The sequence below is a fragment of the Phacochoerus africanus genome, chromosome 1 (genome assembly GCF_016906955.1).
Source record: "Phacochoerus africanus isolate WHEZ1 chromosome 1, ROS_Pafr_v1, whole genome shotgun sequence".
Classification (NCBI taxonomy): Eukaryota; Metazoa; Chordata; class Mammalia; order Artiodactyla; family Suidae; genus Phacochoerus; species Phacochoerus africanus.
In genome coordinates, this window is record NC_062544.1 from 131,590,766 (window position 1) to 131,608,290 (window position 17,525).

The 17,525-nt window shown below is 41.2% G+C and overlaps 1 protein-coding gene across 3 annotated transcripts in view; it reads left to right on the top strand.

Moving 5' to 3' along the window:
• Positions 1 to 17,525, top strand: part of MITF (melanocyte inducing transcription factor) — a 239,427-nt gene that overhangs the window by 98,843 nt on the left and 123,059 nt on the right. The gene's annotated exons all lie outside the window — the stretch shown is intronic.

Sequence of the window (17,525 nt, forward strand, 5' to 3'; positions counted from 1 at the left end):
AGATGGTGGCTGCCAGACCTTCTGAAGGAGGAAGCCATTGGTGGTCACTATCTACCCTTTCTTACTAACTTTCTCCAACCCAAGCCGCACAGCCAGACTTGGGTGAGCCAAGAGGTGAAGTCCTGGCCCTGCCAAGGAATGAAATGCACACTGATTGAGCATTTACTCTGGGCTAGACCTTGTGCCAGATACTCTGCTATTGTATGAGGTTTTTATTTCCTTCCGTAAGTCTTTCCTTCAGAGTTAGCTTCCTACACAAGCTTTTCCTTAACAGTCCTATGTTTAAATACACGTTCTTCTTTATTTCCATCCTAATTGTTCCATTGATCACCCTCATAGCCCTTTTTTCTGTTTACACTGTTACACTGTAGTTGTTTGCCTGTTTATTACCTGTCACCTGCCTTCCTCCCTCCCCCAGTGCTAGACTGAGGTTTCATGACAACAGGGATTCTGCCTCTTTCATGCACTAGTGGTTACCAAGTGTTGCCGTAGTGAAATACAGGACACCCAATGAAATTTGAATTTCAGATCAAAGTGAGTAATATTTTAGTATAAGTTTGTCTCAAATGGGGGTAGCATTTAAAAAGTATATCTCAAATATATCTCCGGAGTTCCTGCTGTGGTGCAGTGGAGTAAGAATCCAACTGCAGTGGCTTAGGTTGCTGCGGAGGCATGGGTTCTACCCCTGGCCCATTAGGGTGGGCTAAAGGAGCTGGTGTTGCTGTAGCTGCAGTCTAGGTCACAGCTGTGGGTTAGATTTAGCCCCTGACCCAGGAACTTCCATATGCTGCAAGTGCAGCCATAAAAAAAAAAAAAAGTATAGGTATGTCTCAAATGTGGAACATGCTATACTGAAATATTTGTGGTTAATTTTTGAAACTCAAATTTAGTTTGATGACCTGTAGTTTTATTTGCTACATCTGGCTACTCTTGTATCTGGTGTTTAGCATACTGTGTGGCACATGATAGAAGCTCGATAAACATTTGAATCAGTGAATGGATAAATGAAAGAGCTCATTTCTTTTTCATGAACAGCTTGGCAAGGTACAGATTATTATTTTAAAGATAGGGAAATTGAGTTCCTGTTATGGCCCAGCAGGTTAAGAACTTGACATAGTGCCCTTGAGGATGTGGGTTCGATCCCTAGCCTCGCTCAGTGGTTTAAAGATCCTGTGTTGCCACAAGCTGGGGTGTGGGTTGCAGATGCAGCTCGGAGCCGGCATTGCTGTAGTGTATGTAAACCTGCAACTGCAACTCTGATTCAACCCCTAGCCTGGGAACTTCCATGTGCTGCAGGTGCAGTCTTAAAAAGAAAAAAAAAAAAAAAGAAGGTAGGGAAAAGCGTGTTCAGATAATCTAATAAGCTTGTCCATGAGCCTAGAGACAGTTGGTACAGGGTGGGGATAAGAGTCAAATTTTGAAAGCCACTCTCTTTGACTTTCACTCATCTTTGGTTCTTTTTACTATGTCATGTTGCCTTGTTAAATTTCTTCCTTGTAGCAGTCAGATTTCTTTACTTGTTCAACTCTGTTTCGTTTAGGTAGAGTTTATTAAAGGATTTTCAGGAGCCCAGGAGCCCTAGGAGGCCAGAGAAGCAGACCTCAGGCACAGTAACTGGGAGCCCTGCCCTGACATTTTGTAGCACTGATCCACTGAGGGTTCTAATGATGCCACTGCTGGGCCTGGATACCACAATTTGCATCAGTGGTCCTGCCAACATGGAGCATTAAGCCACGTGCCCGGTCCCCTAGACCCAGGGCCTTCCAGATGTAGCCGCTTCTTGCCTTGTCAGCATATAGTTCTGCCCAGCTAGGCCCAGGTATAGCTGATCCACAGACTTTAAGGCATGTGCTCATCCTTCCTGCAAGGGAGTCTGGTAAAGTGAACATTTGGCTTCCAAATGCAGAGGCAGAGTCGAAGCTGCCTCTGTCCTGTAAACTCCTAAGAAGGAGAATTCTCCAAACATAAGAAGTGTCTTAAAAGGTTCGAGGTAGCTTAAAAGATGATGTGTTCACCTGACACCTCCTTTAAACTTTGATAGCACATTGCCATCTCATTTTTTAAAACAAGTATTAGTTTCTACCTTGTTTGAAAATAAGATTTATGTTTGCTTAAATTTTTTTTTTTTTTCGGGCCTTGCCTATGGCATGTGACACTTTCCTGGGTCTGGGACCGAACCTGCACCATAGCAGTGATAGTGCCAAATCCTTAACTGCTGGGCCACCAGGGAACTCTTGCTTTAATGTTTTTTAATATTTCTATGACATTTTTATTTAGCAATTGTAGAACTATGTGTAGTATTTTCCACCTACTTCTTTTTTTTTTTGGCCACCCCATTGCACATGGAGTTCCTGGGCCAGGGATCAGATCCGAGCCACAGTTGTGACCTACACCACATACACCACAGCTGTGGCAATGCCAGGTCATTAATCTGCTGTGCCAGGTCAGGAACTGAACCTGTGTCCCAATGCCCCAGAGATGCCACCAATCCTGTTGTGCCACAGTAGGAATTCCAGTTGCTTTGATTTTTTCATATCCCCACAGAGTCTGTCCTCCCAGGAGTCACTTGACACATAAGTGAATAACAGCTCGATTCTCTGTGTGAAGAGATTTTAGAGATGAATTTAAATTTATTCCTATATTTTTAAACAATTACCTTTGTAATAAAAATAAAGTTTTCAAAACTTGGTAAGTAACTGGGAGACAAATACAGGGCTGAAATCCCTTATCCACAATTCCAAAATTCAAGTGTCTGAATGTTGAATGATTTTTTTTTTTAAAATCTTACTTGGCAGAATTACCTGACCTGAAATGACATGAGGCTATTTATAGTTTTTATTATCCCTCTTAGTTGAATATTCACATTTTCTGGCAGAATTTTTAAGGCAGTTGATTATGAGCTGTTGTCCTGACCTCCCTAGGGATTTAGACTGTGTGTATACTTTGTTATCTTTGCAAAATCTAGAAAATTCTGATGTCCAAGATCCATGAGGCCCCTAGAGTTTTTTGGAAGAGTGCTTGTATGTTTGTGTGTGCATGTGTGTGTGTGTGTACACACTCAGATGCATACTGTGTACATAGAAATTTTGGGAATGATACATGGAAAATTGCAACAGTGATTATCCCTGAGAGAAGGGATTAGGTGGGGAGACAGTGAGAGATGAATTTATGCTTCAGTGTTTCTCACTCTTCAGTATTTCTAATTGTTGTAACGAAATGACTGCCCTTTTCAATGAAAGAGATGAAAGAGTGCATTGGCTGGAGGTTTTATTTTATTTAGGAAAAGAGTGGTGATACTAATGTTAAAGACAGATTATCAAGCAGGCTGTACCTTGACATATTGGGTCATCATTTACTGCTGAAAAGGACTCAGAGAAAGTTATGCACATACAGGGCAGCCTACTGCATCTTGGGTACTGTGTGCATGCTCTGGTGGCAGGGAATTTGCATCAGCAAAAAACACTAATTTTGCTTAAAAAAAATAAAATCAAGGCACTCAAAAATGTGATGAGTAAATGAAACTACTGTTATTAGTGATGGGTTTGGCATGATTTACCAAGTCTGAACGATTACTCATCCTCTGTACGTTTGCAGAAGTGCTTTAACAAAAGCCAGATGCACACATAGTAGCAGGGGTTAGTAGGTGCATGAGAGGATTAAACCCACTGAGTCTTTGGAGCCCGGGTTTGTAGCTGTTTTTGGCTCGTCAACTGGCTACTTTACTGAGTCAGCCTATAGGATGGCTTCCCAGGGTAAGTCGGATTTTGCTTTTCTGGGTTTACAGTGTTAAGTGGTCAAGGAGATCTGACTGTTGCCTTTTGTATTAGATTCTCTTCCTCAGCAATGCCTGCATTTCTTCTGTGAGAAAGACAGTTATCTTATTCCAGCATGTTCTAGTGTCCCTGCTGCTGGTTTTTATGGCTTTGCCTCACCTATCCCTGATTTTTAAAGTGAAATGTCTGAGTGCTGAAAGGATTGGCACAGGGAATTGCAAAGGTCATATGTAAGTTCTGCGGCTGGCGTGTGGAGAGCAGTGTGACTGAGTCAGAGCCCTTTGTGACCCTTTCTTTTAAAGAGGATGTTTCTAATAATTTAGTGTAGCGTGCTGTATGTACTTGTTTATGACCTTAAAAATAATAGTTTAGTCCTTGCTGAGTGGCCATTACGGATGCTTTATGACATGTTACAATGGTTTCAACTTGCACTTTGTTTTTTCTATTAAAACAATGTCATGCCTCAGTCAATGTGGAGTTTTTTTTTTTTTTTTTTTCTTTCTTTTCTTTTAAAGGAACTCAGGTCAACACTCAACATTAGAATAAGTTCCTGGATTCTGACCTCAGAGAATGTGGTTCTCTAGGGCAGAAGAAGTGAGGGTTCGCCAAGCTCTTACAAATGAGCTTTGTAGTCATTGTGGATGAAATTATAAAACACCGCTTTTCCCACTGGATGTTAAATGCCCCTTTTCATTAGCTGTAGTATGAGGAGCAAAATCATGTGATTTTTTTTTTTTTTTAATGTTTAACCATAGCTACTTTTAAAGGGTAGTTTTCATTTTGTGGCTCCTTTTTTTTTTTTTTTTTTTTCCTTTCGGTATTTAGTACAGTTGAGGACTTTATCTTTTCTTTAAATCTTTTTAGGACACTCTGGTGAATAATGGGGTCTGATAGCTCTCTAAATGGAAGAGGGTGCAATGGAGCCTGGGCGTGGGGGCCAGGGAGGTGGCTGGAGGAGCCTAATCGTATCCTCTGCCAGGATGGTTCTAGATATATTGCCTCTCTCCCGCCTCAGTTCTCAGGCTGAAGGAAGTCACTGTGATGTGAGGGCTGGGGCATGTCAGTGGCCCATAGCTTTTCCCAGTGGTGGTGACATCTCTACGGGCTCAGAAGGGAACTTGCTTCAGCATTTCCATTCAGCAGTGTTCAGTACCCACGAAGGAGGAAATTGATCTGCTCCAAATGCAGTCCTACCTCAAGAAAGCCTGATGTATAAAAAGAAGTAAGGGACTTTCAGGTGATTTTTTTTTTTTTTAATGAAAACATTCATATCAGGACTTTAAAATAAATCGAAGCACTGGGATTCTTAGTGGGAGTCTGAAGCTCTGTGCCGAGGGCTGCATGAAATGGGAGGTTAATGTGGTCCATCTTTTAGAGCATCAGCAGTTCTTGAGTATTTGGGGTAGGGTTGCAGAAGTTTCCATAATGCAGCAGGTCAGTCATTTAGACACTGTTTCCTGCTGATCAAAGCAAGGGTATATTACAGAGTAGATGTGAGGCTGCTGGGAGACCTCTCCCTTGATGATGGTGGATTCAGACCGGGCTTTAGGCCCTGCTTCCCACGCTCCCTGCAAGAGTGTTGCTCCTCCGCTGAGGTGTGCTTTGGTGGAAAAGTTCTGGGGTTCACTTTCTTCCCTTCTCAAGTGCAGCCTCTTCAGTGTACCAAGGTGAAGTACTCTGGGGTGAGAGGGAAGCTCTTGCCCAGGGTGAGCTGGAACATTTCCTGCACCATGTCACACACATACAGCTGCTTTGGAAGGGACAAGGAATCTTGACCGAAGGCTTGCCTGCCACCTGGAAGTGGATGGTTATCATAACAGACAGTGGACTTTTTTTTTTTTTTTTTTGGTCATTTTGCCATTTCTTGGGCTGCTCGCATGGCATGGCATGTGGAGGTTCCCAGGCTAGGGGTCGAATCAGAGCTGTAGCCGCCATCCTACGCCAGAGCCACAGCCACCTGGGATCCTAGCCGCGTCTGCAACCTACACCACAGTAATGCCAGATCCTTAACCCACTGAGCAAGGCCAGGGATCAAACCCTCAACCTCATGGTTTCTAGTCGGATTCGTTAACCACTGAGCCATGACGGGAACTCTGACAGTGGGCTTCTTCTTTTTTCTTTCTTTCTCTCTCTCTCTCTCTTTCTTTCTCTCTCTCTCTCTCTCTCTTTCTTTCTTTCTTCCTTTTTGTTAGCCTCTACAGTCCTTTATTGGATAACTACAAGCTTTGGGTTTGTTTTTTTTTTTTTAATGGAAGTTGGTGGTGGATTATTATTATTTTTTTTTAATTAAAGTATAGTTGATTTACAGTGTTGTGCCAGTTTCCGCTGAATAGCATAGTGAGACAGTGGTCTTGAGCAATTAGACAGAAGCGTGACATGGGGAAATGGGCTCCTGAATGGCTGGAGATGGAACCCTGTGACCTTTTCCGGCCTTCCTGCCCTCCCCTGGTTTGGACCCTGCATATGCCTCAGCTAAGTAGCTTAATTTTTTTTTTTTTTTTTAAGACCACCTTCTTCCTCATTCTTTTTTTATTTTTTTGGCCTTGCCTGCAGCATGTGGAAGTTCCTGGGCCAGAGATCAAATGCATGCCGCAATAGAGTTCGAGCCACAGCAGTGACAATACCACCCTCCACAGGAGAACTCCTAAAATTTTTAAAAATTATTATTATTTCATTTTTTAAGAGGAGAGTAAAATCAGTTATCAGCGATTTCAAAGCACATGTGTGTGGATTATCTAGAGTCTTTGGATTTTGTCCTTATTGCCCTCATTTCTTAGTGTTTCTCAGCATCTCATCACATGGCAAGAGACGACGCAACCCCAAACAGCCTTTTACGCCTACTTGCTTGTTAGGGCATTTAACTTAAATATATAGAGTAGCATATCTATTTTACATTTTGTGGGAAAGAAATATATATATATTTGAGTTCAGTCTTGATACATATGCACACACACACACACACACGTATATGTATGTGTCTGTATCTATGTCCATCTATATCTTCCTCAGAATTTGTTAAACTCTTAAACCCATACTCTCTCTCTCTCTCTCTCACACACACACACACACACACATCTTAAAATAACCTTGCTGGAAGAAATAAAGAAGGAAAATTAGTAGGCAGTCTTCACGACAGTTTAATATGTGTATTTACCATATGGAAATATTCAAATACAGCTTTGTTTTGTGTCATTAATTCTGGTGGTACAGTATTTGAAAAGGTGACAGATAAAAGGGCAGAATGGAATTCTTGAAGCTGTAATTTGCAGGCGGTTGATGATACAAGTTACTTTTCTTTTCCAAATGTGCTATTTATATAATTTATACTTTTAACAAATCTTAGAACTGAAATGAAAATAGTAATTAATCTTAAGGGCAAGAAATGTTGCAACTGTGCCACATTTGGAAACTTTTAAGAAATTTCTCTGGGTGGCTAAGCCCAGCCTATTGAATATTCTAATTTTTGTGTCACAGAGCCTAGTGCTAAGCAGACAGTGCGTGCTCATTTAATGTTAAATGATTGAGTCAGTTTGGTAGCACTTTTTTTTTTTTAAAGAAACGTAAGCATATTTGCTTTAGAAGTGGCAGGCCAGTTTTAAAGCCAAGTAAAGATAAATAGGTCAGGCAAAATAGTGCATTTGGCAGGGATAGGGTCTTACATGTGCAAAGCGAAAAGTCTGAAAGGAAGAACATCAAGATGCTTGCCTGTTAAGAGGAGGAATGATTTTTATTTTTGATACTTTTTTTGTTTTCCTTTAATTTTCCAAAGTGAGCACATGTATTCTTTGAAAGGTAGTCCTTTGAGACACATATAAGCCTTTATGTAACAGTTTTTAAATAAGTTAATTAATTTATAATAGAAATGATGCACATCATATATGGTATGAGTGGTGTTCCCGGAGTAGGGCAGCATGGTAGCTTCAAGGAGACCCTCCATTCTAGTGAAATCATTGTTTTCAAATAGCATTTTATGTAGGATTCCAGTATAGTCAGTTGTGGCCTAACACAACATATGCATTTTTAAACAAAAAAAAAAATCATCAGATGATGCAAAATCATGCAGTAGATACCATAGAATCTATAGGTAAAGTGGGGCTGAGGACACAGTACCGAAAAACTTCATTCGTAATGTTAAAAAAGGAGAGATAGGAACCTCAGAAAAAGAGTTTTACACTTATTAAATTGTTAAGCAATATGCAGATACAGCATAAACTTGGCACCTTGCCTTGAAAAGACCTAGTATTTGCTTGTGGAGGTGGCTCATGGGAAGGATTTCAGCTGGTGAAGTGGTGGATGAAGCCTTGTCTGAAATCAGGTGAAAATTATAGCAAAGAAGTGGGTGGTTGCAGTGTGTAACATGCATGGTACACTGAGGTAGTGGGCAGATGTTTGCAGCGTGTATGGTTTTTGTGGATTTCTTCACTGCTTGATTCAGCTGGGTGTGGTTTTCTGTGTTCACCTGTTGTTTCTCATGTACCAAATCATGCACAAGGAAACCCATGTTCTTGTGGGTTATGCTCACATTGTTCCCTAGTTTATCAACCATGGCTGAACAAATTTACATTTCAAAACAAGCATTATAAGAGAACTAACTATATATGAGATAAATGAAATAAAGTTGCATTGGTTCTAGGTATGTCAAGAGCCCAGGTTGGGACCCAGATGTCCTTCCACCACCCCAGGGATTCCAGGGACCATTGCTGTGTGGCCTTGAGCTTCATAACAAACTTTTGTGTGTGTGTGTGTAGATAATTGGTCCTACCTTTGTATCCTTCCTTGGCTGGTGACTGGCAGGTTCTTCAACCTTCACAAAATTCGGTCCTACTGCCAGATGGATGGTCCAGTAAAGTGAATGGCCTTGAGCTTAAGGGCCCTGTAGAACACCTCACTCCAGGTCCTCATCAGGGACTCTGACATTGCCCATGGTGCTGCTCAATACTTCTCAAGTGCTGCTGTGACAAACCAGTATTTATGGCTTATAGTCCAAGGGCCAGAGGGTTCTCTGTCACTCTGAATGCTCTAAAATAATGAGGAAGGAAGGCAATGTCATTTGAAAAGTGATTTTCCAAGTTCACTTTTACTTTGATTTGTCAAATAATGGTAAAGAAGACTGTGAGGGTTTTACACTGATAAAAAGGGCTCATTGGCTAAAAAATAATTAAGGGAAATCTGCCTATAAAATCCATATCTGAAATAATCCAGACCAGCAGAAATATCTAAATCTGAGAGTATGCAGCCCCATCTCCCCCCAAGCTTGGCAGTTAGTTTTATTACATTACATGTAATCTTATGGTCTTACCCTCTTGGAAGATCATTATGACATAGAGTCCTGTGAATCCTGATTGTCCTGGGTACCTATCTTAATGGGTGTTACTGTGTCCTTTTTTGGGGGGGGGGGTTGGGGGGACTAAGCCTGCAGCATATGGGAGTTCCTGGGGCCAGAGATCGAATCCAAGCTGCGTCACAGCTGTGGCAAAACTGGATCCTTAACCCACCACACCAGGATAGAATTGAACCTGCTCCACCTCAGAGACAACACCAGATGTCTAACCCGCTGCGCCACAGTGGGAACTCCACCGCATCCTTTTTATGACAGTTCTTGGGAGAAGTATCTCTCTGGTTTTAATACCACAAATGACTGTACTTCTACTCAACTTTGGGTTTTTATTTTATGGATATAGTTAGTCATGTAACTGATCATGTCTTCTTCCTCTTTATGGCCACAGGCATGTTTTTTTTAACTGATACTTAAAAAAAAAAAAAAGAAAAAAAAAAGAAAAACTAGTTTGCCAACATGGTGGTTTTGCACAAGTGTGTTTGAATTTCCAGTATCTATTGAAAAATCAAATCTGGCAACACTGGGTTCACATGTCTCCATGACAACCATGGGATCCAGTAAAGTGATGCCGTTTTCCTCAAAGCAGAGCAGGCACTCTTCATTTTGTTTTACCTCTTTAACTTCCTGGCCTTTGCAGACACTGGCCTCTGTGCCTTGTGGCTTAGAAGGCAATTTGTGACTCACCTTTAGAAACGTGCAGATTTTTATATGCCTTTTGTGAACTAATCTTATTCCTAGGGTCATTTAATATTTTTTTCTTGGATTCTCTTCTATCCTCTTGTCTTTATCCATGCACATGTGTTTTCTATTGTTGTTTCATCTTGGAGTGTTGCGTGCTTTTTACATAAGCTCCTTTAAGTTACTTTTTTGGGGGAAGAAACAAGGTATAAATAAAAATAGGAGAGTGACTTTTTGTCCTCAGATCTTTTTATTTATTTTTTTTTTCTGTTAAGAATTTAAAACAATTTCGACTCTTTCTCTGGCCTATTTTAGAGTCTGCTTGACTCTAGTACCATTCATAGCTCTACAATTCTTTGCTAGGGTTTTGTTCTGGTAATTCTTCTTAGAGACTCTGAGAAAATGTTGTTTTGCACATAGGATTGGCTGGCTTCTCATGATCTTGTATTAAGAAGTGTAAAGCTAAGTAAGTTGGAATATTTGTCCATTCGGTTCTAAGGGGGAAGCTTAGGTGACCATGAACCTTCTTAGAGGTGATCTCCTGATTGTGAAGACCCTGAGAAGGCATCTGTCTGTGCCCGGCATGTGGCACTGCTGTGACTCCCGGGGTCATAGAGAAGACAGGCATTGCTGCTGGTCTGGGGACCCTCTATTCTCATTCTTGTTGTTAGATGTTAGTGTAGCTCAAGTAGTGTTGAAAACAATTCTGGATTGATCAAAATGTGACATCATTAATTTTTATATTCACTTCGGGATTTATGTCTTCTTTTGAAAAGTCTGAAGACTCAACAAGTATGGGCCAACATGTGCCCTTGGGTGGGTTTGTGTCTAGTTCACCATGCCCTTCCCCCCCAGTGACACTTAGACTGGTGCCATGTGCCCTGTGTCCCTTCCTTTCTGGGTATGTGACCTGTCATTACTTAACACCACGTTGGTACATCACCCTCACTCATCTTGCTGTTTAGCATAAACCACACTTGGGCATATTTTCCTACTGCCATAGTCACCTTGCACATGTTTCCCAGCCTCTTGGCTCTTTCCCTACCATTCATATCTAATGGTTTGGATTTTTGCATTGTCTCTCTCCTCTCCAGCCTCAGGGCTTTAAGCTTCCTCAGCAAGAGTGTCATGGGTGTGCATCCATCCAGCTAAAAAGAACACTGCTCTCATTCATTCAGCAAGTATTTGTTGAGCACCTACTGTGTGCAGGTGCTGCTGCAGTGCACAAAAGAGGCAAAGACGCATGCCTGCTGGAGTTTGCGTCCTGGTAGGGGTAAAGAGCACTGTGGAAAAGAATAAAGCCAAAAAGGTTTCCCATTTCATTTGAAGTTCATAGGATAGACCTTGCTTCTGAGGTTTCTTTTGAATAGAGGTGTGAGTGAACTGAGGAATGAGCCCATGTAGCTGTATGGGGAAGAGCCTTGTAGCCCAAGGGGACATCTGGAAGAGTAGAGTTCCTGGGTAGGGGATATACTAGGATTTGACCTTAGGCATGGTTTTTATTTCAGTGTTGCCTCTCTGAATGGTAAAAATTAGGGGTCAGCTGCATATGCCCTCTGGACCACATCTGTGAACTTGTCTCTAAAGTGCTAGATTCTGTATGGGGTCAATATACATAAACTACTGTACATAAAATAGATAAGCAACAGGATTTCCTGTGTAATGTAGGAGTTTACCCAATATCTTGTAATAGCCTATAATAGAATGTACTCTTCAAAAAAAATCACTATGCTGTACACCTGAAGCTAACACCAGTATTGTAAATCTGCTACATTTCAGTTAAAAACATCACAATAAAATATGAGATTCTGCACTGGAGAAGGATCATGCCTATCTTAGTAGTCTCTACTCAAGGTCATTCTGGTTTTTTGGCTCTTGGTAAGTGTTCAATAAATATACTTACAATTAACAGATGGAACATAAATAGAAGCCAATGAAGGATCTCAGAATCAGGATCTTAGCTAAGTGTGTGTAACAGTCTCACAGATTGATGACAGTGAACGTGCCCAGCTGTGAAACGTATGTACTGGGAGTTTTTCTTTAATGGTGACTCCACATTCTTTATGCTCAGCCATCCACACCTACAAAGCACCATATGATGGAGGAAAGAAACTTGGACTGTGTCTTTGTTATTGTATCTGTTGTTCATTGGCGTGTCCCAACTTCTGGCATGGTACCTATGGGTTCATAGTAGGAACTTAATCAGTATTTGTTAAAGGGTAGATAAAATCAAAGCAAACATACATTTTCAAGTCTTTTATAAAGCAGTGTTGGAGTCATACAGCAAAGATATGCATTCTATTTTCTTCCCAAGAAAGACCCACTAGGATTAGAGAAAATTTAAAAGATTAAAATGACGTCAGGGAGATCCTGTTGTGGTACAGTGGAAATGAATCCTACTAGTATCCATGAGGATGTGGGTTGGATTCCTGGCATCGCTCAGTGGGTTAGGGATCTAGCGTTGCTGGGAGCTGTGGTGTAGATTGCAGACATGGCTTGGATCCTGAGTTGCTGTGACTGTGGCATAGGCCAGCAGCTGTAGCTCTGATTCAGCCCCTAGCCTGGGAACTGCTGTATGCAAAACACAGGTGTGGCCCTAAAAGGCAAAAAAAAAAGTCAAGAAGTCAAGGCCAGGCAGAGTGTCAGTGACTTACTGGCCTTAGCTCATTTAGTTGTGCCTGTCACTTACAGATGGCAGGCTGGAGCCTTAGAGCATGTCATGCAGATGCAGGTAGTTTGAGTCAGAGGTTATGTTCTTACTCCTGGAGGGTGTTGCTTAGGGGAAAGAATAACTAGGAGATAGAGAAGCAGAGGTATGAAAAGAATTTGCTTCCACTAAATGGACTGTGTTAGTGGCATTAGTAACTGATGATCCTTGATTTGATAGAAGTTTCTTTCACATAGGACGAGTTTTGGACAGGGGAGAAAAGGTCTGCTGTGTAACTCCTGCTTGTCTAGTTTTCTTAGGTAGGCCTCAAAGTCTGCTTTGGTTCAGTGTCTTGAGAACTGACCAGGGTTTCTGAAAGCCACTTGGGAGCCCTTCCTAACGTGAAACCTTGTTTGTTCTGGTGAGACGTGGGCAATGTCTCAGTGCCATCACATTCCACGTGTTTCACAGCTTGTCAGTTCTTGCTGTCACCCTCATGTGTTAGCCAGTCTGTCCTCTGATCAGCCAGGATTCCTTCCTTCTGTCCTCAATTAATGAGTAGATTCTTCTACTTTTCTCTCTCTCTCTCTCTTTTTTTTTTTTTTTTTTTTTTTTTTGCTTTTTAGAGCCACACCTGTGGCCTCTGGAAGTTCCTGGGCTAGGGTTTGAATCAGAGCTACAGCTGCTGGCCTACACCACAGCTCATGGCAACATCAGATTCTTAACCCACTGAGCGAGGCCAGGGATCGACCCTATGTCCTCATGGATACTAGTGGGGTTTGTTACCGCTGAGCCACCATGGGAACTCCTCAAATTCTTCTACTTCTTATTCTAGGACAATTGGGTTTTCTACTGCTTACTTGTACTTTTTTAAAAATTATTTTTATTTTTTCCATTATAGTTGTTTTACAGTGTTCTTTCAAGTTCTACTGTACAGCAAAGTGACCCAGTCACACATATATTTCTCACACTACCCTCCATTATGTTCTATCACAAGTGACTAGATAGAGTTCCCTGTGCATTGCAGTAGGATCTCATTGCTTGTCCACTCCAGATGCAATTTTTGATGGTGTGAATCCATTTACTACTGTGCTTCTGCAGGAGGACACATTTCAAGGGGAAAGAAAGCTTGGTGAATTTCTGACAGTTTGGTGGGTCTGGGGGTAGGGAATCATTGGAAGCCCTGTATTTTCCTTTCCTGTGCTTTCAAGTTGGGGCACTATTGTGATTTTTGTAGCTGCTGTCAGCCCCAAATGGCAGAGGGAAGCAGATATCCTGGCCAGCTTTCTGAGGAAGATGCGAATGGTTGTGTTTTCTCATGACTTTGTTTTTCCAGTGCTGACTGTATGGCAATATCATTCTGGCAGATATTGGCTGGCCATGGAACATTTTTCAGTGCAAGGGTTTTCATGAATGTTCTGTCTATTGCCATGGCTGAGGAATCAAAACAAAACACTCTCCACACATTTCCTCGAGCATTCGTGGATGGGTTCCAGTGTATTACTTTTATGTTAGCTCCTAGACTGTGTTCAGAATCTAAAGTAAAATGTTACTGAGAACACAGTGATGAAGAAGAGTGGAGTATATGAGTCTGTACCATTTTTCCTTTTCTACAGAGTAATGCCGGGCCAGGAATGGTGACATTGATTAACAGATGCAGAGGGCTTTGCAAAAATTTATGTCTTTGGACTTTTGTTATGGACATGGTAGTATTGACAATAATATGTAATATCTGTGTAGCTCTTGATAATCTCTATTCTCACTTAAGGAAAGAGCAGACAGTGATATTTAAATAAAAGGGAAAAACTGACCATAGGTATCTCAACATCCAAATTTGTTTTTTCCATCTATTTTAGAGTTTGCTTCTCACATATTGATGTGATTCATAAGAATAAGTAATAGGGTGTGGGTATACAAGGAGTTTACAAGGAGAGTATTTTGAGAGGTGGCTTTTTGCACTGGGGCTTTATTTGGGCAAGGATCCTGCTCCAGTGCTTCAGGCATCTAAGAATGTAGCAGGTTGGCCCAAGCATAAATCAAGGAGTTCTTTTCTGGCTCTGTTTGGAGGAGTTCTTTTGGGGAGGGAGGCTATGTTAGCATCAGTTCGGAGTGAGGATGGTGGTGTTGGTGATGAATTTGCGCATAGTAATGCCTGCATTGTATTGAATGCTCACATGTAATGACTGTGTCAAGTGCGTATCATGCCTTATTCCATGGATTATCTTACAACAGCCTGTTAAGTTGGGGCTCTTCTCGTCCCCATTTTACAGCCAAGGAAACTGAGGCTTAGAGGGATTTAATTTTCCCCGGTGTATAGCTAATAAGAAGGGGAAGAGCCTGGATTTGAACTTGGTTCCTTCCATCCTCTCTCCCTCCTTCCCTTTCCTCCCTCCCTTCCTTCATCTCTTTCTCTGTCTCTCTCTTCCTCCCTCCCTCCCTCTTTATTTCTTTCCCATTGTAGGGGACTTTATAGGCACATCTCGTTTTACTGTGCTTTGGTATATTGCATTTTGCAGATACTGCCTTTTTTATATATTCAAGGATTGTGGCAAAGAGGCATCAAGCTAGTCTCTCAGTGCCACTTTTCCAATAGCATTTGCTCAGTTCATGTCTGTGTGTCACACTTGGTAATTCTTGCTATGTTTCAAAATTTTTCTTTGTTTTTATATTCGTTATGGTGATCAGTGATCTTTGCTCTTACTGTTGCAAAAAGCTTGCAACTCATTGAAGGTTTGGATGATGGCTAGCATTTTTTAAGCAATAAAATATTTAAAAATTAAGATAAGTTGGGTTTTTTTAGACATGGTGCTATTGTACACTTAATAGACAGTGGTATAGTGTGACCAGAACTTTTCTATGGACTGGGGAACCAAAAAAAATTCATGTGGTTTACTTTATTGTGATATTTGCTTTATTGCGGTGGTCTGGAACCAAACCCACAATATCTCTGAGGTATGCCTCTATTTATATATTTTTATTAGTTTATAACATATTTTTCACATGTACAGTATTGTATTTCAGCTTCTATATACGCTGTAGTGTGTTCAGCTTCGGAAGCTTAGTTTCCGTCTGTCACCATGCTGTTGAGCCCTTTACCCATTTTGCCTCCCCCTCTACCCCGCCCTGTCCCCTTTGCCTCTGGTAAACACCACTCTGTTCTCTGTATCCATGTCTTTGTTTATGTTGGATTTAATTTGTTCTTCTTCTTCTTTTTTTTTTTTTTTTTTTTTTGTCTTTTTAGGGCTGCACCTGCGGCATATGGAAGTTCCTGGGCTAGGGGTCAAATTGGAGATGTAGCCACTGGCCTACAGCACAGGCACAGCAATGCAGGCTCCGAGCCTTGTCTGTGACCCACACTGCAGCTCCAGGCAATGCCAGATCCTTTAACCTGTTGAGCAAGGCCAGGGATTGAACCTGTATCCTCATGAATACCAGTCAGATTCTTAACCTGCTGAGCCACAACGGGAACTCCTGTTCATTTTTAAAAAAAGAATTTTCATGGGTGAAATCATATGGTATTTGTCTTTCTCTGTCTGACTTATTGCACTTAGCATAATATCCTCAAGGTTTATTCATGTTTTTGAAAGTGGCAAGATTTTGTCTCTTTTTATGGCATATTCCACTGCATACCACAAGATGCGAACCCAGTTCTTTCTGACCCCAGAGCCTGCACTCATACCTCACTGTCACCACATCCTTCCTAGAAATAGGAAACTCTTATCTGAGATATTTTAGTGATCTGCTACCTATTTTCCAGCTCTCCTCATCTTTCCTCCTGAGATCTTTTTCCTGCTACCAGCTTTCTGAAGAGTGTACCTCTTCGTTGAAGTCCCTCCTTTGCCCAGTGAATTCTCAGTCTTCAGGACTTTCATACACGGAGCTTTCTCCTTCGAGTTCTCACAATACTTTGCTCTCCCCTTAATCAAAACCCTTGCAGCTCACAGATAGTTACTTAAGTATTCTGGGATTCCTAGACTGTGGCCCCAGCATTTGCCTGAGTTTTGTGTGTCTGTGCTTGTGTGACTTTTTCTCTGGAGACAGCCTGTAGTTTTCATTTGATTCTCAGAAAAGGTTTTAAACAAAAAGGTTAAGATATTATTGTTTATAGGAGTCTCTGCCCTCCATGTAATGAGCACCTAGAGAGAGGAGCATATCTTTTTCATATTTCCTTGGATGGCTGTAATACTGTGATATTTTTTTGAGTACCTGGATAAATGAATATCTCTATGATTAAGGCCTTGGGGTGGGGATAGCCTGTGGCTTAAGAGCTTAGGCTCTATAGAACTGGACTATGACTTGGATTGAATTCTTTCTCTGCAAACTCTTCAGCAAGTGATGCAATCTCTGAGAGCCTCATTGTCATTGGTAAAAGGGACATCATGATAACAGTGTTGAAATGAGAGGGCTGTTAGTGAAGAATAAAACCAGGTAAAATGCAGAATGCTTGGCGCAGGAGTGTATAGCATACTTCCCATTATTAGCTACTATTATCATTACTACTTAGCTTTTGAAAGGGCCTGGAGGATGAGGTTCTCATAATTTTTTTAGTCCCTATCATGGAGATATTACAGAAAGAGTTATCTCGCTACTTCAAATTTTTTCATTGTATTTTTAAAATTAAAAACATTTTAAATTTAATTATTTATCGAGGTGTAGTTGATTTACAATGTTCCCTCAATTTCTGTTGTACAGCAAAGTGAGCCAGTCATTCATATCTATATATATTCTCTTTTTTCATACTATCTTCCGTCATGTTCTAACCCAAGAGACTGGACATAGTTCCCTGTGCTATACACAATGGAAAACTCACTGGTGAAGACAAAGATAATGTAAGGGTGGAAAATCACCCATTAACAAATATGATATCAAAACTAGCAAGCTCGTGAAGGGGACAAGTGAAGAACATTGAAAATGCATTTGAAAATAAGAGAGCTCTTAGAGTTTTCAAAGCTTAAAACCAGTGTGTTTTCTGTAGCCAGGGTGACAGGTGCAGGTCAGAACCCTGCCTGAAATGTTTTTTGGGGGCATTTCCTTTCCCCGTGGCCTCGACCCTGGCTGAGCTGTGTCTTGGCTGCATAGAAGAATATCC